Source organism: Peromyscus californicus, unplaced genomic scaffold, assembly GCF_007827085.1.
Source record: "Peromyscus californicus insignis strain IS unplaced genomic scaffold, ASM782708v3 Scaffold_16__1_contigs__length_79575227, whole genome shotgun sequence".
In the NCBI taxonomy this organism is placed as follows: domain Eukaryota; kingdom Metazoa; phylum Chordata; class Mammalia; order Rodentia; family Cricetidae; genus Peromyscus; species Peromyscus californicus.
This window is the reverse complement of record NW_026294458.1, coordinates 35236806-35260660: the sequence shown is the minus strand read 5'-3', so window position 1 is coordinate 35260660 and position 23855 is coordinate 35236806.

The following is a 23855-nucleotide window of genomic DNA, read 5'->3' as shown; positions in this document are numbered from 1 at the left end:
TTCAGGAGGATGAAAATTCTTCTTGTTTCAATATATTTACCTTCTTTATTTTTTGCATCAAAGTCAATAAAGAGAGCAAGGTTTCAGGTTACTCCTGGGAGCCAATTACCAAATAAAGAGAAATAAAGCTTCTATACCAAAATAATTGCAAGGCTCTGAATAGTGTAAGGAAAAAGTCAAGAAAACAGAGCCTGCCATTCTAGGTAAACGAACAAGGATGTCATTTTGGTGTAGGCTTGCTGCTAATAATGCTTTATATGACTAAAGATTCCCTAATTATAGATTCTAATTTAGATTTCTAGGTTGTACAGGAGATGGGAGTGATACTATTTTCTTGGTGAGTGGATTAAAACTTGGATATGATATTATTATATGGTGAATAAAATCAAGATGCCAGAACCTTCTTAATACAGTGTAGGAAACAAAACTCTAAAATTAGAGAAACAAAATGAGTGAATGAATTTCTTTTTGTATATTTTTTTTCGAAACAGAGTTTCTCTGTGTAGTTTTGGTGCCTGTCCTGGATCTCACTCTGTAGACCAGGCTGGCCTCAAACTCACAGAGATCCGCCTGCCTCTGCCTTTCGAGTGCTGGGATTAAAGGTGTGTACCACCACGCACAGCATGAAATGAATTTCTTATATGTAACTGATTCAGTCATGTCTTCATCTTTAATCCTCTGGGAGGGCATAGCTTATTCTTACCTCACGTCGGAGAGAAACTGAGGAGTACATCAATATAGATAAATACATTAACCAAAGCTCTCCAATGTCTCTTCTCTGTAGACTAATGGTGAAGTTAGGAAATGATGATATTTAAACAGACTGGCTGATATCAGTAGGGTTACAGAATCCCTGGGTGACTTGGGTAAGGTAGAAGCACTCATGAAAAGTGACAAGGCTGTAATAGTTACTTTGGTAGACAACAGAGCAAGGTGACAATAGACCTGGTTTGATTGCTGCTAGTATTTGGTGATGATTAATTGATTGTGAGTTTTTTGAAATGGGAAAGATGAGCACTTTATGAATTTCCAATTTGCTCTGTTTTATCATAGTGGAGAATGATTTATCTACTTTAGGAATGTCACGGCAGATTTTTTTTTTTTTTTTTGCAAGTAGAGATATTGTACAAAGTATATGTCTGTGGGTTTTGTGAGTAAGGATAAATTTATTAGATGGATAGGGACATGGAGAGAAAGTTACAAGTTTGATGACAAGATATGTGGAGGAGATTCTGAGAGAATCTCTTGTAATGGGCCCTGCTGTGGGATGGTCTGTATGTCAAATGTGTTGCTGATTGGTCAATGAATAAATCACTGATTGGCAGTGGCCAGGCAGGAAGTATAGGCGGGACTAACAGAGAGGAGAATTGAGAGAACAGGAAGCTGGGGGGGAGACACCGCCAGCCGCCATGATGAGAAACAGCATGTAAAGATGCCGGTAAGCCACAAGCCACGTGGCAAGGTATAGATTAATAGAAATGGATTAATTTAAGCTGTAAGAACAGTTAGCAAGAAGCCTGCCACGGCCATACAGTTTGTAACCAATATAAGTCTCTGTGTTTACTTGATCGGGTTTGAGCGGCTTGGGACTGGCGGGTGAGAGAGATTTGCCCTGACTGTGGGCCAGGCAGAAAAACTCTAGCAACAAACCCCAAGAGGAAGTTTTTTTTTTAAATGTCCTTGTGAATAATCACACTACAGGAGAATTTTTCCCTCCTATAAATGATCATCCTTCCTTTTGAGCAGACCCTGGCTAGGTAAACCACATGGCTGTGGCTATTAGTCCTGTTCAACTATTCCAGCTTAAGACCACTGGACATACTCACAAAACAAATGGCCACAGGAACAGGAATGAAATCTTTCTTCTCACTGAAGTTTTTACATGGCTGTTGGTATGCTAGTATGCTGGAGAAAAATGATGAATCCTGATGTAACATTGCATCATATAGATCTAACCTGGTCGTACAGGGGCAGTTGAATTAATCTCATCATGTAATTTTTACCTTGGATTTAGTTCTTTTCTTGCATATGGATGGAACTATGAATGTATCTATTGCCTATCATGCATTTCAATAAATGGTTTCACAAGAATAATTCATACTTCCCCCACAAATCCAATAAACTATTTTTCACTTCAAACTTAATCATGATCTTATGACTAGAGTAGGTATCAGTTGGGAGCTGCATAAGCATTGGGATGTTCCTGCTAAGGATTAGAACTTTATCTAACAGAGTTAGGCATGTGTAACATTAAGAATGCTAGGTGACACTAATAGAAGATGCTTCTATTATCTCAGTGCTTTAAAACAGTAACATTTGGGGCTAATGAGCAGGCTCGGCAAGTAAAGGTAGTTTGTCTCCAAGCCTAATGACTTCAGTTCAATACCCAGGACTCAACTGGTAGAAGGAAAGAACTAACCCTGCAAGTTATCTTCTGAGACCCACAAGCATACTGACAACCCCCCATGCACACACACAATACCTGAGATAAACATAGGAAAGATTTATTTTTTACCCATGATCATTGACAATTTCACACTTCCTTGTATACATCATGGATGTTTGGATATGCAGGAATATTGAACAAGCAACATAATGAACATTGCCCTTCAGCTCTCTCTGTAGAATCTCCGTAGCTGACAAGGGACACCATTCAGTTTTTCCTACAATGTATTTATCAGGCTAGTTCCACAGCCCATAGGTAAGCCTAAAATCATGAAGGACAGTCCTGTAATGAACAAGCAGGTAAGGACATGAGAGATGACATCACAATTTCTATCCAGAAATTCTGATAAACTTCTTTTCAAGGAATTATTATTTTGTGGATTGATTTTATAGAGCATTTACAATTTTTCAAGTCTGAGAAATTAATTTCCCTTATGTTTTCCTAAGGATTTTCTTGAGGATAGGCTTGCTCCATTATTCCTCATTTCTTCTATTTTGTTCACTCTCCATTGCCTTGGGCAGGCATGCCAAGAATAATAAATTCAATGTGGAACTGTGGTCTTACTCAGTAGAGACAAAGAAAAAGTTTCCATTGGGAAAAGTTCGAGGGCTTTTGGAAGATGATTCCACAATGTACTTTGTTGAATGAAGACCATTACATAAAAATTTAATTCTATTTTATCTTTTCTGAAGTTTTCCAAATATCATAAATTAGAAAATGTGGCAATAAAGTGACTTGGAGGAAAATGTGGCCTCCATCATCCACTTAGTAAGACTTCAAGCAGAGAAGGGGATATTAGAACCTGGCTTTGTAAATTGCATTGTGAAATGCTACCCAGGCCACCTCAGTTATTTCAAAGGGATGGGGATCTCTTTTCTTCCATCTGACATCCAGATGGACAGGAAGGGCTGTGCAGATGCCATGGTAAATGAGAGTTGTTTTATAGTCTGTTTCCTGGGGTGCAGGGATAGTGATGAAATCCTAAAGTATATGATGTTCTTGCAGGCTGACAGAATTTTTCAAAAACATACCAACCTTTATTTACTAATGATACAGTTGTTTAAAAGCATTCAGCTTCATATTATTTTTAGTTGGTGACTTCACTCATATTTTTGAGGTTTGTTATATGAAAAACTCAACAGTTGTCAGTGTTTCAGCCTGATGCAGAAGTACCCATGAACTTCACTGAATCTAAGAACTTAAAAAGTCTCCAAATATGATCGCTATAGTAGGAGAAACGTCTTTACAGAATAAGTGGAACAAAGGTAATACCAGCTGTATGCTTCTAGAATTAAGAAAAATGCAATAGGAAATCAAAGCTAAATAAAGAACTGTTTCCAGTGAATGATTTTCCAATAGATCCTAGAAACAATGGCTTACCAATGCTAAAGTGGTTATTTCTTTTTAATCAAACTGTTCATCAAATGGAATCATGAAGCTCTAAGCCCATCCGTGACAGCCACATGCTTTTAAGATTGGTATCATCTCATGTAAGAAAGTCAGAGTGCTTCCATTTTATTAATTAAGGGTAACCTAGTCTTCTACGTAAGACATAGAATTCAAACCAGAAGAGAATGTCACGTGTCACATGCTTAAGGTCACAAGAACAACACCTAAACTCTAAAATGAATTAAGACCTGTCTTCTCAACCAATAATCTTGCCTACATCATGTTATCTATGCAATGCTCTGTGACTCAGTGTGTTGATAAGCTGAACTAATGTTAGATCATATATAATTACGCTAACTGGGCACAACTTCACAACAGCATGCTATCTGTCCCTCTGGAGATGTGGAGGAGGTGTCATTATCTCTTTAGCAAATTACTAAGCAGCAACTCCAAACGAGCCTAATGCTGAGTGGCATATTTTGAAGCTGATACTTTCAATCCTGTAGAACACTTTTCATTTCTCACTCCCAAATGATAACTGACAGGAGAATGAAAATAGTTGCCAAAACACCATTTGTGAGTGACTGAAAGCTATTGTTCTAATGAAAACAAAGTCTGAAATGAAAATGGGAGAAAGTCAGCCTGATGCTTCCGTCAGTAAGTTAGAAAGGACTTTTGATTAGTGCTTTTTACCAGTACACCCAGAATGAATACCATAGTCTACATGACATTATAAAAATTAGTTCCTCACTAGATTTTGAATTGCTCTCACATAAGTTGCCTATTTCCTAATAAGGACTAGAAGTATTTTATACCCTCCCTCATGTTAAGTCCACATGAATAAGCACAGCAAGGAGTCTGACATTCCTTGGAGATTCCCAATCATTAAATAATGTGTGTGGACACATTTGGACAGATCATAAATTTTCAGTAATTTGTAATTATGCAGTCAGGTGGATTACATCGAGGAGACATGAAATCCCACTATGTTGTGATAGCTTTAGTTCAATGACAAAAGTCATTAAACTTGTAGTGATATATAGTGACTCATTCAGAAAAGAAGTATTTTCTATCACAAATGTAAACTCCAACCTTCAGTCATGTCAGAGACGTAATGGTGCACAAATAAATATTTTACAATCATAAATGCTATTAAATACTGACAGTTAGCAAGTGCTCTTGGAGAAAGACATCTCCAAGCCTGTATAAATATAATCTAAATTAATAAAACTGAAGCTTAACTCAATAAACCTTAAGTTTAAATGAGTATATTTTATATGCTCATAGAAGAATTATACATCATCAGTGTCATTCTAATGGTAGCAAAATTTATGCCAGACATCATGAGGAGGTGGAGAAAATAAAGAAACAGTAGATTAAAAAAAATCTGTGTTTAATTGCGATTTCAATTATCCTCATCTATAAAATGGTGGTAACCACTATGACAGAACTGCAAGAATAATAAATATGTAATAGTTATGTGAATGCAAGACATAACTATAATAATAAAATTCACTTTCACTGATTCACCTATTAATGTATAGTGGACATAATCTGTTAGCATTTGATTATTCTTTTCTTTGGGCTACAATTGCTTCAAATGAACAATTATCAAAAATATTCTCCAGACGAGGACAATAATTGTGATAATTGACACATTCATATCTCTATATTGAAAAAAGTGTTGTGTAAAAAATAGATTGTGTATTGGTTCAGTGCACTCACTTGAAGTTTCCATATGGGATTGTGAAACTGCAAATTACCAAATGCTGTGGGATAATGCTTTTGTACACTGATTTAATAAAACACTGACTGGCCAGTACCCAGTCAGGAAGTATAGGTGGGAGAAGCAGACAAGGAGAATTCTGGGCATAAGGAAGGCTAAGTCTGGAGATGCCACCTGTCATCCAGGGAGCAGCATGTAATGGCACACAGGTAAAGCCATGGAACATATGATGACATATAGATTAACAGAAACGGGCTAAGTTTAAGTGTAAGAGCTAGTCAGTAGGAAGCCTGAGCTAATGGCCAAGCAGTTTTAATTAATATAAGCCTCTGTGTATTTACTTGGGTCTGAGTGACTGTGGACCAGGTGGGACACAGGAAAATTTCAACTACAAATGGCACCCATTCAGGGGGCAAGAGTTTCCATCTAAAATCTGAGAAAGCTTATTGGTGAAATTATTAAGGCCACTCCACGTAGTTAAAAAGGAGATTTATTTAATGGCGTAACTTACAAATTAAGGGATAGGTAGGTCGCGGGGTCTGGGGAAGGTGTATCGCAGTCCAGCAGTGTTCTCTGGAGCTCTGCTTGACCCACCTCCACCGTCCAGGGTCCCAGAACCGAGCGAGAGTGCTGGCCCATCCCGATCTCGGGTCTCCAGGTGCCTCCCTTGGCCCTGCCTTGTAGGCGTGACAGTTGCTGAAGTCTCAATAGGGGTTGGAACTTCCAGATTAAAGCTGTAATGGCTACCCACTACAAAAGCTTAAAAAAAAAATCTAAAATGGAGCTAAAAACAGCTTCCTAATTGTGTCTCTCAGACCAGCCGCATCACAGTATGCAGGCTTGACCTCTAGAATGGGGGATTCCTACCTCAGTACAGAGAGGCTTCTCCAAGCTGCACAGTACACGATTTAGCTTTTGCTAGTACAAAGAAGAGAAAAAAAAGAAAACAAAAAAAAAGATTTTTTGGGCTACACACTGCTGTATGCAAGCATAGACCCACTGCCTCCCAGAGTAGGCAGAGAGCATGGTTCCTCCCAGATCTGGTGGTAAACATAGTTCTGTCATGTTGAAAAGCTGAGGTGGGCAGAGCCAGTAGCCAAAGCTGCTATTTCCATCCTAGTAATGTTGCAGTTTAATGCAATAGATTCACAATAAGACAGATGCAGATGGAACAGTTTATAATGTGTGTAAAAATGTACACAGGCGTGGAAGAGAGAAGAAAATGAATATGGACATTTAAATAAAGAAATATTTTTTAAAAATAAAGTCTTTAAAGAGACAGTAAAGGTAGTAAAAACAATAAACCACATAAAGATGGATATTACACAGAGAATCTGGATTGTGTTGTCTTTGATATTTTTCACTGCAGAAAGACATTTGATTGTAAAGGCTACTCAGTTAAATCAATAAGAATATTTTAATGGTATCTCAATTTCAAAATTTATGTCTAAGAATACATTGCTTTGGAAATGAGGTTCTGCTTTTGTCTCTACAAAATGGTGAGAACCTTTAGATTGCTTCCAGGCTAATATGGTTTGACCAGCCAAGACCCCCTGAAAAGTCTCCAATGACATCATGGCCCAGAGGATCCAACATCCACAACGGTTTCAAGGCAACTGGCTCAGACAATGCAGCCTCACAGACTATTCCAGTCAGGACTTGACTGTAATTCTTAATTTTCTCAGGATCCTGATAAGAATAAAGCACCATTTATCAGCAGGAAGTAGCCTAGAAAACTATGCCCACATTCCCAAAAAATGGATTATGGATATTTGTCTTTGTTTAGGTCATAGTCAATATCTTTCTAAGAAATGGGGATATGACATAGAAATATAGGATATAGATATGATAGTATAAAAGGATGGATTGTTGAACCTTTTAAAGAGCAACTTGTTTAAAATGTTTTACAGTGCTATGGATTTTAGTTTATTGATACAAAGTTAAAGTTAACTTTGTTATACTGTATATATATTTCTACTCTTGTTTAAGGTATTATGTTTATATAACTCATTTAAAATGTAATGAGTAATTAAGAAATAATTTCTGAACAGTGAGACACATCTGCTCCTGGCAGCTCCAATTTACTTCAAAGAGAAAGATGGGCATCAAAGACACTCTATATGGAGTTTATCTTCTTCTTGGGAAAAATGGCTATTTGGACAAGAAACTGTTTTTGCCTGGACTGCTAGACAAAGTATTGTATGGACTGGACATGCAGGACCCATAGGAAGGTGGCCACTGAACTTTGCAAGGCAAAATGTTCCTTCAGGTTCCTGCTTTGCAGAAGAAACTGCAAGACATTCTACAGGACACAGAGAAAAGTGACTGAGAGATTCTAGGTCTGTAGGCTGAAAATGGATGCCCCAACATTGTAGAAGAACTGTGGATGACTGTCCAGGCAACCAGCTGTCTCTGTCATTATAGATTTTTGGAAGTTGCTTACTATGCTCTTCCTGTTTACTTAGGTAATATTATATCCTTCTGGGGTCTTTGATGTAGTTGAAGACTAGATAGTTTTAATTATAATTTTCTTTGGTTATGCAAAAAGACAAATTAGACATAAAACTTTAGACTTAGAAATATAGGATAGATAGAATATTTTCTCTAATTTTGCCAAATACAAATAGACTAGATATAGTAACTGTAATTCTTGCTTGATAACTGTTTGTTATGTTTTACTATGTTAAAGTTAAAACCTTCCTTTTTAATTAAACAGAAAAGGGGAAATGCTGTGAGACAATGCTTTTGTATACTGATTTAATAAAACACTGATTGGCCAGTAGCCAGTCAAAAAGTATAGGTGGGATAAGCAGACAAGGAGAATTCTGGGAATAAGGAAGGCTAAGTCTGGAGATGCCAGCCCACTGTCCAGGGAGCAGCATGTAATGGCACACAGGTAAAGTCATGGAACATGTGATGACATATAGATTGACAGAAATGGGCTGAGTTTAAGTGTAAGAGCTAGTCAGTAGGAAGCCTGAGCTAATGGCCAAGCAGTTTTAATTAATATAAGCCTCTGTGTATTTACTTGGGTCTGAGTGGCTGTGAACTGGGTGGGAAAATTTCAACTACAATCAAATTCATGAGATCATGGATCCTTGTCTAGAAGGCCCTGTGCATAGTAATGCACACTTGTAATTCCAGCACTAACATTTAATAATGTTATATTCAGGGCTGGGGTTAGAGAGATGGTTCACTGTTAAGAACACTACTGTTTTTCCAGAAGACATGGGTTAATTTCTCAGCAGCTTGTAAACTTCTTATAGCTACAGATCCAGGGGATCTGCTACTGTCTTCTGGCTTTCTTGGGGATCAGACACATAAGTAGTACATACAAAATACAAATAAAATAAGTATTTTTTAATTAAAAGAAAAAGAATAAAATCATTATTGGCTACATGGTGAGTTTTAAGGCAGCTTAGGATACTACTATTTCTCAAAAACAAAACAAAATAAAGAAAGTGTTCCCCCAGAATCGTTGGGAGACTGACTGAGAACTTCCACAGACAAGAACATTTGAAGATGTTCAAGTCATTTATGTTGTATGGTGTAGTACTTGCATGTAGCCTACCTACGACCTCCTGCATAATATGGTTTTTTTTTAAATCACGTGTAATATCTACTATAATGTAAAGAGATGTGAATAGTAGTTATTCTGTTTTGATACAGTTATAATGATAGCTATATATGCCCAAACATCTTCATAACAGACAAAACTTTTCTTGTACTGAAAATTTTGTATTTGCTACACATCTGGCACACAGTTCCTAATATTTTGGATTCTACAAAGTGCCAGTATATGCTAATAACATGGCAAATGTTTGGGGGTTTCCAGAGAGACTCAGGTTGGAGGCTCTCTTCACTCCCAGAGGCACCAAACATGATTACAGAGTTAGAACTTTCAGCTTATCCTCTAACTCTGGGAAGAGAAGAGAGGCTAAGAGTTAAATTAATCACCAATGAATAATGATTTAGCCAGTCAAGCCTATGTAACAGAGCCACCAGGAAATCACCAAATAGAAAAACCCAGGAAGCTCTCAGGTTGAACACTGGGAGAGCAGCATATCTTGAAAAGGCACATTGACTCCATCTCTGTCCCTGAACTTTGCCCTGTGTATCTTTCATCAAGCTGCCCCTTCAGTGTCCTTTATGACAAATGGGTACAGCAGGCAAAGTACTTGTCTAAGGTCTATAGAGCACTCCAGTAAGGCAGTAGAGGAGAGGAAGGAGTTGTGGGAACTTAACATTTGTAGCCAACTGGGATGAAAGCTGAGAGTGACTCTGGAACCCAAACCATGCAACAGGCCTCTGAAGCACGACAGATTTGTGACCCTGAGCTTTTTACCCATGGGGTCTGAGATAATTCAACCCATTAGTGTCAGTTTGAATTAAATTGTGAACACACAGTTAAAGTTTGATAATTTCTTGTTGTGGAAAGTTCTACACATGTTGGTGACTAAAAGTATTCTAAGAACATTGCAATTTTTTTCTTTCCTCGTCTGTGTAGGGACAGTAGGATGTTACTATATGCACAGAATACTAGCAAACTGCAAACTACTGTTTTTTTTGTGTAGCTAAAAAATCACCATCAACACAGGAAAACTTGCATTTCCCCTACTTGTCATAGTCTAGTGCTGTGGGAATCTGGCTCTGATGTTTAGTAAATTGCTCACAATAAGTGTTTTTTAAATTTTCAAATTAGAAATAAAAGTTTCTGATGGATGAAGCACGGGTACATAGTCATGTAATTTATGGGTCATGTCACTTATTCATATATCTGGAGGTGACTGATTTATTCTTCTACAGAGTTGCTTCCAAGTCATGCAACTGCTTTGTGAACATGACTGATTTAGAATCTCAGGAAAGGATGAATGGTTTGTGCACTTGATTTATAAGATGCATTACCGACTTATAATTCCTCCAGCGGAGGCAAGAGCCAGTGTTTTATACCTGGGGCATAAATATCCATTTTATTAATAAGATAAGATTGATTTATTCTGTTTGTTTGTGTACACAGAGTTTAAGTTTAAGCCGTAGCCATACCCCTGGGTCCCAAATGGCTTCTCCCTCAGAGGTGTAGGTGATATGATTACAGTTTAGTTTATGGAAACTTCTATTGAATACTGTAATGTGCTCTCTGACCAAGATGAATTCTTTTCTTCATTTTCCTTTTAGGGTCAAATACATATGATTTTGCTTGCCAATCTATCACTTCTGATTCAGTATTTTCATCTGGTTTTTTGTTGTTGTTGTTGTTGTTGTTGTTGGCTTTCTTTGTTGTTGTTCTTGTTTTTGGTTCATAATCACAACTATTGCCTTGAGGTTTTAGTTGTCACTTTGGGAGCCAAATATTTAGTCTCAGTGTGGCCTTGTGAATATTGTTGCTATATGCAAGGCCATCTTGTGGAGCTGGTACCAGCCACTGAAGACACTGGGTCACTTGAAACTGTTCTCTTGCATTCTTTCAGGATGGTAACTAAGCTTGTATACAGGGTAAAATATCACTTCCTTTCAAACCTTTGATGGCCTAACCGTCTAAGTCCCCATTTGTTCTTGATTTCTGATTCCTCCTGTTGACTCATAATGTACATTTAATGTTGGAGGGAATCTGTGGTTTTGCAGGGTGCTCATGATCCACAGGGCTATCCTCTAGAACTCTGAGCTCAATTCATTCTGATACTAGAGTGATTATGTTATCTTCTGATATATCTTTCCACTACATTCTCTTTTCTCTGGGCCCAAAACTGTAGTAAGGGGGGGGGGGGTGTTTCACACCATATAGGTCAAGAAAAAAATGTGTGAAGGTTTCAGATAGCATAGAAGGTTTCATTTCTTCCACACTCAAGGACCTTTTTTGTTCAGATTTTCCACAAGCCCCTGCTTTCACATTTTGTGAACTCTTGCAAATAAGGAAATATGAGAAGAGAATTTATAGAAATCAGGGTTCCCCAAACCTGAGTCTTGTTCTGAGAATTTTATCAAAGCTATTTAACAGATACAAAATGAATAGAATTGGTGTTTCCAAAATGCTTTCTAAAATTTTATGAGTTTTGACCATATATTAGTATATGCAGTTCTTCTCATTCCATTTTATCATAGTAATTATTAATGCAAATGGAACATGAAGATATAAAAGAATATTTCAAATGTTGACCAGAATCCTTAGTAGAAAAAATAAAGTTAATATTTAAAACTTTATATTAAAACTGAAAAGTGTATTCCTTGTTTACCAGAAAGAAATGTCCTCACAATACTTAACATGAGAGTTTATACATCATTATTCTTGCTATCCCCGAGTTAGAAGTAATCAAATGTCAATAAATGAATTGTGGGATGGATCCAAAAGACAACTGCATCAGGAATAAAACAAATTGAAATATAATACATCCAACAATGTGGATAGATTGCACCATTATGCTGAGTAGAATGGGCAGGTACAGAAAGTATGTGTAAGAGCTGTACCACTCATATGAACTTTCAAAAGGGCCAGAGATGCTCTATAGAGACATTGTTGACCAGTCACTGTCTGGAGGTTATAGGATGGAACTGTTAAAAGGAAAAGAGAAATTTCTTTGAGTGATGAAAATACATATAATCTAATTATAATAACTACCACAAAAGTGAACTCATTTATCACAACTCTCAAGATGTTACACTTAAAACAGAGATAACTATAGGTCCATCACAATGAAGTTCTAAATAGAAGAAACAGCAGGGTGACAGAAGGAATGATGCCAGCTCTCTTTGCTTAAAATTTTAAGTACTTGCAGTTAAAAATAAATTACAGAAGAGTAAGTGCTAAGATTGTTGCTAGACAGGACTGTGGTAAGAACAGCAAAGAAGTTCAGTAACGACTTTGTTTCAATGACTTATGGATCCATCCTTTAGGACACAGGCTGCTTATTCAGTAATTCAAAGAATGATTTTGTAGGTATGATTATGTCTACTCTGAAAAATTGTGTTTTTCTATATAAAATTTGTTGTTATTTTATTAAAATCATGGATGCTAGCACTCCACAAACAGCACAGCCACACTTCACACTTCCAAGAAGTCTCAACTCCATAACCAAAGGGATGCCATTCCAGGGAACAATATGATTTTACCATGATTTTCATCGCTATTAGAGGCCCTTTCAAGCATCATGAAGTTAAAAGACTGCTATTGGTACTTCCTTAGTGTAGGAAATCTTGAAGTCAAATGCTTTTGAAGACTTGCTTTAATTGTGACTCTAGTCTCCCTGTGAGAAAGCTGCCCATTTACAATTTAATCCTAGGAACACTCCATCCACCCTGCCAGATGCTTGCTTTGTTCTTTTTGTCATTCCCCCAGGCTGAAAAAGGGAGAGGCCTTGCAGGAACAGCTGTGCGGCTGATTTATTTCATGCCGGTTCAGTGCAACTTTTACAACATGGGGAAGATGGGCTTCTTCACTGCACATGATGAGTTTGCTCCACAGTCCTTCACTCTTTTCTGATCAATAACTTCATTCTACAAATCATGCTGCAGCTCAATAAATCCAGCATTTGCTAGAACTGCCCTGTGTTTTGGACATCTTTTCTCCAAAAGTGAGAGGAAAGGGAACGCACTTTTCCCACAGGACACACTCCTCTGATCCCATTTTTACACACAAGGTTAGAAAGTCAATTTCTATACACATAGTCTCCTGTCACAAACATTTCTGGTATTTTAAGATTTCCTAAGATGGTATTTATTCCCTTGGTAGTGTAACAGAAAATGTTAAATGCTTTGTGACTTTTTAAATGTATGAGATATATAAAACATTTATTAAGAGACTAAAGAGTAAATATTTTAAGCCTTTTGGTCAAATATTGCTTTTGCAATTCCCCAACTCTCTCACCATACCCAAAATATAAACCATAAATAGAAATAAAATGAGTGGTTGTAAATGGGTTCCAGCAACCTTTACAAAAATAAGTGTTTGTTTTCCAAGATTATAGTTGGATTGCCACTGAATTAGAAATTTTAAAATTCCCTAACAGTTTAATTTTTGTGATTGCACTATAATAAAACAAATATTCTACAAAACAGACTGTGGTTTAAATAACAAATATAATAAATTCTATAACAGGAGTCTGGAATCAGCTTTTTACATAAACAACAGGTATTTATACTTTTTATTCTTTCAAAAGATATGTTATATATGAATATAAATATATAAAATGTATATGAACATATATTTCTTATCTCCCCAGGTCTGTGCACTTTCAGCAAATATATTCTACATATTGCTTTAGGAGGAATTAAGGATGAGTATATTAGATTAAATGAGTTTGAAGTGCAAAGTATATTTGAAAGACTCTGATAGAAAGCTGTGTAATAGTATAAAGATAAAATGCCATCGTGAGTAATTTATGGAACATAAATTTAATCCTCCAATATGCCAAATTTAGGACAGAACTTACTTGACATTGTCACACACAGAAGCGACCTTTCTGGGGTGGTATTTCCTTGATAGAGTATTATGAAAATATATTCTGTTCTTTGTAAAATGCAAATTTCATTTCAAAGCACATTAAACTTGAATAAATAAATTTTTAATGGAACAGAGAGTTGTTTTTGAAATGTACTCTGTTCACTGACAGACTCTCAATGGCTTCGTCTCTCTGTGCTTATCTCTTTTTCATAAGGTCTGTGCTACCATTGTTTGATTATTAAATTCTGGATAGCTTATTGTATCTCTTACACAGTTAGAAGAGGGAATTAATGAGCAACCAGCCCACAAGTTACTACTTCAACTTCTCCTGCAAAGAAGCTCATCAGAGATCACTCACAAAGAGCTGCGCCTACAGGCCATCTATTAGAGTCTTGAGTGGTGACTAAGGTGTGACTTCCAGCTAGTGTTCAAATAGTGTGACTCATCAGCAGTGATGTTTTCACCGTGTGAAGAGTTACTTTAAAAATCTATATCACCATTAAGGGATACATGATCTCCCCGGACATGATTTATATGCCCCTTAAAAACTCCTCTCTCTTCCAGAAGGCACCAGTGACCAGCAGCAGGGAAACCTTGGTTTTTCATTCTCCACCAAATCTGCTTTAATCTTTGGTTTAATGAGAGAAGGCACATTATAACTGAATCCCAATCTCAGAAGACTTGAGGGACAGGACTGTGGATGGAAATAATATTGGCAAATAGGCCCTGTGAAATTGGCACAAGAGATAGCTATATTTAAAAATTTCACTACCTGTTCCAGTCAAAGCAAGAAACACACACATGAGTACTTTTCCAATATATGTTTTGACACATGTTTTTTCAGTTCTAACTGGATTAAAGTGATGCACCAGACAAAGGTGAAAATATATAGTGATAATAATAATAATAAACAATAATGTCATATGAGCAAAATTTCTTTCTTTCTCATTTCCTTTCTGTTTGCTTTCTTTCAAGAACTTTGCTCACAGTGTCACAGAGCCATAGATTACTTTTTCTTGGCACACATTCGAATTTTTTAATCATACTCTCAGTCCCTTTGAGAGATGTTGGTGTCAGGATTGTGTACAGTGGTAGGATGGGTAAAGAAACTGGTGACTGTGGAGCCTAAACACAGAGCTAGGAGAGAGGGAATCAGCCACTGACAGTCAGCTGTGCCACCTTGATGTCATCCCCACTGTGACAGTAAAGTTCAGCTGTGAAAGTCAGATGGGACCACATGTTACAACAGCACCTCCATATGTCATCTACATTCTCTCTCTCATCAAATCTGGAAATGCTACTTTTCCTTTATAACTGTCAGACAGCATCTGTAGGACCTTCTCCTTGCCAGTGGTTACCTACTAAAGCAACTGTGAGAAATTGAAGAAAATAAAAATGTCAGAATGTTAGAAAATAGACCAGTTGACTTATAAAACCAAATATATATGGTGGTATGACCCAGAAATACCACTCTTAGGTATTTACCTATATAAATGAAGACAGGTCTCCACTAAAATTCCCAAGCACAGATATGAACAGCAGCATTCATCATGATAGTCCCAACTGAAAACAACCCACATGACCCAGTAGGTGATATAAAATAAACTCTATACAGCTGCAAAATGAAATTCTTTCCACAAACAAAATGAAGTATTGACTTTTGGCACTCCCCTACAAGATGGAAGAATGTTGGATTATAATGGTGAGTGTCAAAAGTTTCCAGGTTATTTGATTCCATTTGTATGACACTCCAGAAAAGTCAAAGTAATAACAAGAGAGAGCAGATCCTGGGAAATGGATGAGGGAGACTGACAGAGAGAAGGGGTGAAATTTGGGAGATGGGCATGCTTTCTTGGTCACTATTCTCTTTGTTCACAAGAATCAGCTGACTACCCTCTATAAAGGGCAAACGTTTAAAATATGTCAACTGCATCTCAGCAAACCAGTCTTTAAATGCATTCTGTCTGTTTTCATTGCAATATTAAAAAGGTTCATTGATGTTTGTTTATTGCTTATGGTTTTCTTTGTTGAACAAACAAAACCTCAGCTCCCTTCTTCCTTCCTCAAAGTACATGCAAATCTACCTCCACACCTTTTGTGAGGGGCTAAAAAGGACATCAATCGTTCTTAACTAGTTGTTAATTTATTGCCTTTGGAAATCCTGTTAATTTCTACTTATCTTCAATTACCTTGTTATCTTCCTTCAGCAACTCTGCTGAGTTCTGCTCTCCAATAACTAGCACAACATACCTTTTTTTTGGTTGTTGGTATGTCATTTAAACTCTTTGGGAAAGGTAGATGGAACCCCCAAATAATTAATTTCTTTGTCTTCATAGTGTCTGTGAAATATAGATGGCCACTTAGTTAAGTAAGCAATAAATGTTCTTTTGATGGTCTCACCCATTGCTCAGCACCTGAGAGAGTGTCCTATATACAGGAGACCTAAGCACTGTTTTAATGTTATACCCCTTTTTATTATTTATTTTTATTTTATTATTAAATTTTTAAAAATTTATTTTGCATACCAGCCATAGTTTCCCCTCCCTCCTCTCCTACCATTCCCTCCTTTACCTTCTTCCTACCTCTCTTGGCCCCCTATCCAGTTCTCAGAAAGAATAAGGCCTCCCATGGGAGTCAACAAAGCATGGCATATCTAGTTGAAGCAGGACTAAGCTCCTGCCCTCTGCATCAAGGCTGAGCGAGGCATCCCACCACAGGGAATAGGTTCCATAAAGCCAGCTCCTGTGCCAGGGACAGATCCTGGTCCCACTGCTAGGGGCCCCACAAACAGACCAAGCTACACAGCTGTCACCCACAGGCAGAGGGCTTAGGTTGTTTTCAAGCAGGCTCCCTAGCTGTTGGTCTAGACTCCTTGAGCTCCTACAAAAAACAGGTCAGCTGCCTCTGTGAGTTTCCCCATCATGAACTTGAACCACACCCACTCCACCCCCCACCCCCCACACCCCCAGTTCAGGCATCCTCTACACTATTGCTAGGAGTCTTAGCTGGGGTTATCCTTGTGGATTCCTGGAAGCTTCCCTGGTACCAGGTTTCGCCTCCTCTATCAAGATGTCTCTTTTCCTTGCTCTTCCTCTTCATCCCTCCCTCGACTCACCCATCCAGATCCTTCATGTTCCCATCCCCTATCCCCTCCCCTCTACTTCCTAGACCTACCCCAAGTTTACCCAGGACATCTCCTCTATTTCCCCTTCCTAGGGTGATACATGCATCCCTCTTAGGGTCCTCCTTGTTACCTAGTTTCTCTAGGGCTGTGGATTGTAGCCTGGTTATCCTTTATATCTACTATCCATTTATGAGTGAGTGTATACCATGTTTGTCTTTCTGAGTCTGTGTTATCTCACTGAAGATGATTTTTTCTAGTTCCATCCATTGCCTGCAAATTTCATGATGTCATTTTTTTTTTTTTTTTTTTTTTTACAGCTGAGTAGTACTCTGTTGTGTGTATGGACCACATTTTCTTAATCCATTCTTTGGTTGAGAGCCATCTAGGTTGTTTTCAGGTTCTGGCTATTATGAATAATGCTGCTCTGAACATAGTTGAGCAAGTGTCCTTGTGGTATGATCGAGCATCCATTATGTATATGCCCAAGAGTGGTATTGCTGGGTCTTGAGGTAGAATGATTCCCAATTTTCTGAGAAACCACCATACTGATTTCCAAAGTGACTGTACAAGTTTGAACTTCCACCACCAGCAGGAGGAGGCGTGTTCTCCTTACTTCACATTCTCTCCAACATAAGCTGTCATCAATGTTAGTGAACTTAGCCATTCTGACTGGTGTAAAATGGTATCTCAGAATCATTTTGATTTGCATTTCCCTGATGGCTAAGGATGTTGAGCAATTTCTTAAATATCTTTCAGCCATTTGAGATTTTTCTGTTGAGAATTCTCTATTTAGATCTGTATCTCATTTAAAAAATAGCATTATTTGGTATTTTGATGTCTAATTTCTTGAGTTCTTTATATATTTTGGAGATCAGCCCTCTGTCAAATGTGGTGTTGGTGAAGATCTTTTCCCGTTCTGTAGGCTGTCATTTTGTCTTTTTGACCATGTCCTTTATCTTACTGCAGCTTTTCAATTTCAGGGGGTTTCTTCTAGTACTTTTTGTAGCGCTGGTTTTGTGGATAGGTATTATTTAAATCTAGATTTTTCATGGAATATTTTGTTTTCTCCATCTATGGTGATTGAAAGTTTTGCTGGGTATAGTAGTCTGGGCTGGCGTCTGTGGACTCTTAGTCTCTGCAAATGTCTGTCTAGGACCTTCTGACTTTCAGGGTCTCTATTTAGAAGTTGGGTAAAATTCTGATAGGTCTGCCTTTATATGTTACTTGGCCTTTTTCCTTTGCAACTTTCTTTATTCTGTATGTTTAGTGCTTTGATTATTATGTGGTGAAGGGCCTTTTTTTTTGGTCCAGTCTATTTGGTGTTCTGTAAGCTTCTTGTATCTTCATAGGTATGTCCTTCTGTCCTTCTTTAGATTGGGAAAGTTTTCTTCTATGATTTTTGTTGAATATATTTTCTGTGCCTTTGAGTTAGAATTTTTCTCCTTCTTCTATCCCTATCTTAGTTTTGATCTTTTCATGGTGTCCCAAAAATTTCTGGATGATTTGCATTAAGAAATTTTTGGATTTAACATTTGTTTTAACTGATGAATCTCTTGACTCTATCATATCTTCAACACTTGAGATTCTTCCTCCCATCTCTTGTATTCTGTTGGTTATGCTTGTAGCTATACTTCCTGTTTATTTACCCAGAATTCCCTTGGTTTGTGTTTTCTTTTTTGCCTCAATTTCAATTTTCAAGTCTTGAACTGTTTTCTGTTTTGGTTGTTTTCTTGGCTTACTTTAGGGGATACATGGATTTCTTCCATTTTTTTTGTTTGTCTTTTCCTCAATATCTTTAAGGGAATTTTTCATATCCTCTTTAAGAGCTTCTATCATATCCATAAAGTTATTTTAAGGTCATTTTCTTCTGCTTCATCTGCATTGGGATGCTCAGGTCTTGCTGTTATGGAATCATTTGGTTCTGGTGTTGCCATATAGCTCTTTATGTTGTTGAATGTATCCTTACACTGCCATTTACCCATCTGGGTTTGGAATAATTGTAGGAACAGTTGTAGATTCTTGTCATGTCTTTGTTGGATGGGTCTTTTGTTCCTTTATTGTCTTTTGGCCTGAATGGCCAAGGGTTCTGATGATTGGCTGCTTGTCAGGTTGAGTAGTGTTGTCTCAGCTGAGGGGTGTGGGGCTTGTGTACCTAGATATTGTCCAGTTCTTCTGGCTGGTGTGGGCTTTACTTGTGCCCATGGGGTCTGTTCTTCCAATTGGTATAGGTTTTGCCTGTGCTGCTTCTTCCCACTGGTTTGGATAGCCCTTGTGCCTATTAGGATCTGCTGATGTTGCTGGAGAGGGCTATTCACAGGGAGGCTGCTCTTTTTCCAATTGGTGCAGGTGGTGCTTGTACCTCTAGAGGTTCTTCATCCAAATGGTAGAGTTCGTGCTTGTGCCTCTAGGGGCTGCTACTTTTGTGGGGAATGGCTGGCTAGGGGGAGGATTTGGGCTCTGTCATACCCTTTTCTATTACTGAAAAACCATGAAAATAATTGTGACACTTGAAAGGGAGAAACAAAATACATACAAACAAAAAAAAAAAAACAGGAAAAGCTATATGAAAGGCTAGAGCAGGATTTGTTGTATGTTTCTTGTTGAGACACAGTTGATTTGATGTGATATTTGTGGAATGCTTTATGATTAGCATAGATGGTTTAGGATATCAATACCATTAGCACCCATCATTTCAGCCATATGTATTATGCAACATTGAGTGGGAAAGCTGTGTTTTGAGGACTTCACTGAAATAATAGGTAAAATTGTGAATAAGAGGAGGAGCCCCTACAGCCTCAGTAGGGGTGGTCTGGGTGATGGATGAGGTTGTGGCAATTACAGTGTCATGGTAACAGAATGGTGGTGGTAATGATAGAGGGAGGCTGTGCAGATCGAGAATTTCATACACAAGGAATGACAATTGGGAATGACTAAGGTGATTAAAATATCATTGTAAAGAAAAGTGATGGTAGGGAATATTTTGTGAGAATTTATCATATATAAATTTTTAAAATCAGAAGTTAATAATAAACAAGACAGTTGCTATTTTTTGCTCACATTAAGATACTTCCTATAGGGCTGTAGTGATGGCTCAGTGGTTAAACGTACTTGTTGCTCTTGCAGAGGATCCAGGTTCAATTTCCAGTATCTACATAGTGGCTCACACAATATATAACTCAAACTTGGGATATCGAAGACCTTCTTCTGGGTTCTGCAGCACCAGGTATGCATATAGTGTATATACATACATGCAAGCAAAATACACACATAAAGATAAGTTTATAAGAGTAAGATATCGCATATAAAAAAGCTTGATTGTTTTGTATTGATACTTCCTGCCATTAAAGCATTAATTTATTGGGGTGATGCTCCCAAGAAGTAATGTAGAAATACTCATGCATTAAAGCAATAACCTGGTGAGATGGACCAGGAAGGCCTTCAAGGATGCAGACAGAGGAGGATGAGGATGTGGAACTGAACCGATCTGGCAGTTGAGGAAACACAGAGATGCAAGGAAGACAAAATTTCAAGAGGAAGCAACAGAATGTTTTGGTTAAGTTGTTAATATAATTTGCTTGTCTGTTCAAAGTAGATTGTTACCAAAGCGTGCTGTGTTCCCATTAACATCTATGTGCTGCCTCTTGTCATCGGTTCTTATTCTTCCAGGGAAAAGTCAGTGCACTCTCATTATGTACGACTGTTGTCATCACATCACAAAAACCACTAGATGCTTGATGAAATTAACAAGATCAACATCTGGAAGAACAAAAGATGCAGAAGCACCTTTAGCGTCACTTCTGTGTTTTCAGAATCTGCTGGATAAGCGAAGTCCTTCTGGGAGAGCACAATTGAGTGGTCTTTTGTCCTGGCTTTTATTCTGCTAAATAAGAGCGGAAACTGCTGTGATGTGAACTCACATTCCTCACAATTCATATTTTGTTACTTTATTCCTATGGCACTCAACCTTCCTAATGCTGTGATCCTTTAATTCAGTTCCTTGTGTTGTAATGACCCCCAATTATAAACTTATTTCATTGCTACTTCATAACTGCAATTTTTGTTACTGTTATGACTCATAACATAAATATCTAGTAAGCAGGATATCTGCTATTGCAACCACCAAAGGGATTGCAACCCAGAGTTGACAACTTCTGCTCTAGTCCCTAACCATGTGAAGACATAGGGCCTGTGTAGGGCATTAGTTCATGAGAATAGAACATAAGGTACGGGATTAGTACCCTCATAAAAGAGGCTTTTCCCCATCATATGAGGCCATCTATGAACAGATTTTCAGCAGATAATGACTGTGTGTCTTGATTTTTGGTTACTGAAGCCCTAGAATAATAAGCAATAAATAACCTATTTATAAATTAACAAATTTAATGGTTTTTGTTGCAGTAGCAAGGAAAGACCCCACAGAAGTCTTTCAAAGTATCTTCACTGAACTACAGGGATGATCCTGTGTATGGCCTAAGCATAGTGATGAGGTCCTTGAGTGTTTACTATGTAGGTATCTAATATAAGGCATCCAGGTAAAGATAAAGCACTTACTGCTATCAAAAACCATTTTACATTTGACAAACTTAACATCAGAAACCAAGGTGCTAACAATGCAAAAGCAAAACAAAACAAAAAGAAACAAGCAAGCAAATAAAACACACACACACACACACACACACACACACACACACACACACACACACACACATACACACACACACACAAAACGTCCTGCAAACTCTGCAGCTTCAGGAAGAAATGGTCTCCTGGTGAGTTCATTATGGAAAATACAAGTGAGATGTGGAAACAGAGAGGGAAAGTTGAATTTCAAACTAAATAGCATGGGGTTTCTGAACAGCCCTAGAGAGAAGTTAGGGGCAAAATTCGTAGAAATATGGTGATGCTCTTGGATTAACAAACAGAACACCTTCTTTGTTTGTTTTCCTTTTTGGATTAAAACAATTAAAACGTCTATGTGCATATGTTTATGTATGCTATGTTTGTGTAGTTGCCCACAGGGAACAGAAAAGGCTGTCAGATGCCTTGGAGCTGGTGTTACAGGCAGTTGTGAGTGTCTGATGTGGGTGTTGGAAAACAGCCTTGGTTCTTCTGAAAGAACAGCAAGTACTCTTAACCACAAAGCCATCTCTGCAGCTCTTCTTTTGAATTTCTTGTTTATCTTATTCTGATTTGTAATTAATACTTTGTCTATTGAATCCAGTTTTTTTCTCACTCCTTCCCTCCCTCTGTCTCTGTCTGTCTGTCTGCCCCCTCCCCATGTGTGTGTGTGTGTGTGTGTGTGTGTGTGTGTGTGTGTGTGTGTGTGTGTGTTGTAGCATAACAGTGAACTTAATCCTGCCGTATTGTCACATCTTATATGGACTTGAGCAACATTTGGAAAAGGGCAGACAAAATAGTATGTGTCCCACACATACAATACGTGGAATACATGATGGCTGAAAACAGATGACACACATGTGTTTGAATACAAATAATTGAATTTAGCTTTGTAAACATCTACATACTTAATATTTCATTTATATTCCCCCCCCCAGATTTAGGAATTATAAAATATGAGCTACATAGCTACGTAGAAAAAATAAATCCAAACAAGCAAAATGATTTATTGCAAATTTTTGAATTCTAAAGAAAGCTTGTTAAGCATTCAACGTGTGTTTGAAGGGACAGGGTGTCCCTTGATACTCCCTTTTTCCATGGGAAGTCAGTCAGTATCTCCATCCACTTTCTGAAGACGCTGGCCTCTAACTCTACTGTCAAATCCTTCTGTGTGCAGAGATGTGCCATGCAGAACAATTACTGCAATGTCATCGTCTTCTAGTTTTTACTGGCCATCCCAATGTAAGTTTTCATCTAATTTCCACCTGGAAAGGTTTATCTTAAAATAAGCCAGGAGGCATTTCTGCACATGATTCAGAAAAAAAATGTATTTTTTTAAAGAACGTAGACGGTATAGAGCTCTTTCTTGTATAGAATTATTTCTCTCCCCTTTTGGAATTTTTTTTAAACTTAGGATTTCCCATTCCTGGATGAGAGGAGTTTGTTCCAGGGTTACTTTATTCTCCAGAGGCAGGATGCTTCTGCCTTCTCAGGCACAGAAAGGAAGAGGAAGTGCGTACAATTGGCATTGTGCTGTGTTTTGGACACCTTAACACTCCCTATGAAAATAACGTCAACAGAATGCCAGCGTTTGCTCATGAACAACTTCCTTGAGGTAAAACACAGCTTCACAAGTAAATTCAAACAGTCTACTGTGCTACTCTCTCCTTTAGCACAGATTCAGGACACTCAATAAACATAGTCTGAACTTACAAGCAAGCTGTTTACATACATTTAAGGACACACATGATAAATGGTCAACATATGCATTTATTTACACTGCTCAAGCAAAATCAATGTTGGTAATACACTTTTGTATTTAGTATATTAGTATCACTTAAAGAAAGCAGTGCACTTCAGTTAGAACAGCACAATGCTTGTAGGTAAGAACGTGTGTTCAGGCACTAGTGAGTGAACAGCAGATATGAAAAAGCAGCTACCATACTTCTCTGTAATGATGCTGTATGAACTTAGCATCATCTAGTCCACTTAGCTCAAGTTCTTCATCCAGAAGATCACCAATCTGTCCATGTATTACCTTCTCTTTTATTTTTAGCAATTAAAATACAATTTTTACATGCATACCACATTTAGATAAGGAGATGTTTCTGGAGTTAAG